This window comes from Frankliniella occidentalis, unplaced genomic scaffold (assembly GCF_000697945.3).
Source record: "Frankliniella occidentalis isolate FOCC.00 unplaced genomic scaffold, Focc_3.1 Scaffold108, whole genome shotgun sequence".
Classification (NCBI taxonomy): domain Eukaryota; kingdom Metazoa; phylum Arthropoda; class Insecta; order Thysanoptera; family Thripidae; genus Frankliniella; species Frankliniella occidentalis.
The window spans coordinates 285,173-286,514 of record NW_026267237.1 but is presented as its reverse complement, the minus strand read 5'-3'; positions in this window follow the sequence as shown (position 1 = coordinate 286,514).

The window sequence follows — 1,342 nt, the reverse complement described above, 5'->3', positions numbered from 1 at the left end:
AAACGCCTACGGCAAATCCTGTCAGCCACCCCTAAGGGGCTGAAAGGGGGTATCGAAGAAAACAGGAAAGGCCCAAAAAGTTGGAAAAAATAATTTTTTCTATGATCTCCTAAGGGGTAACTTGCGAAAGTAGAGCCTTACGGCGAAAATTTCGTCCGTTTTGCTCTATCTCTCACCGTTTGGGCGCTAGAGTGAGTTTCTCTCACAAAAGTGGCCCAAAAATAAATTTAGTAATTTGCGAAAATATTGGATGGTCTCCTAAGGGGTAACTCGTCTAAATAGATCTCTATGGACGAAAATTTCGTCCGTTTTGCTCTATCTCTAACCGTTTAGGCGCTGGAGGGTCTTTTTAGACGAAAATAAGCTAAAAATTGCCATAGTGCACAATAAGATGTAGAAGGAGGCCTAAAAACCCCAAAATAGAAAGGAAACTTTCCCCCACCCCCGAAAAACGTTTTCTAAGCAGAAGGGTGGGTTGTAGTCGCGGTGCTTCACCGTTACATCCCTTTCTCGAGTCTTTGGGGCAAACTCAAAGATGACAGGTTTAAGCGGGCCGAAGGCACGCTACATCATTCGTTCATGTTCTTCAGCAAATCGCGCGACAGAAATGGTCAGGCCGCAGGCCCGACCATCGCCGCCGGCACGCCAAGCAGGCCCGGCCCCTGCCGAACGGAGTTGCCGGCGGAGCGAAGCGGAGCTGGCAACTTCGTTTGGCGGAAGGGCGGGCCTGCTTGTTATCACTGTCGCACACTTGGTGGCATCATGTCTGCACTCGAAGTTCCCCTCTCCACGCGGTCGGCCAAAGTTTGAGCAAACTGCTTTGTTTTTGCAGAAGTTCTGCGTGTGACCAAACGCGGCGCATCTGGTGCATAGGGAGAGATGCTTGCGGCGCTTTGCCTCTACAGTGACCCTCATGTTGAGCAGATACTTGACTTTAAAGATACCTTTCGACTCCTTTTTGTTGGTGAGCGAAATAGCCACGGTGGTTGTATCTGCTCCTTTGGGGCTCTTGAAGCGGTGCACCTACGTGGGCTCAAAGTCCAACCCACACAGTTCCGCCTCAATTTCCTCCTCTGTGAAGAAGGAGGGGAGCCCCTTGATCACGACGTCCACCGTAGCCAGATGTTTGGGCCTGTACGTGTGGAACTCTAGGCCCAGCGCTTGAAGAGCCTGCTGGGCCTTGTCGTGATCCTCGAGGGTCTTAGTTGTTATTTGTAGAGACGGGCCCCTCGCGTCAGCCTCAAACCTGCCGCCCGTCGCCTCTGACAATTTGTCCCTGAAAGTGGCGAAATTTGTGACGGATTTCACCACGATCGGAGGTGGGGTGACTTTTTTAGATTTT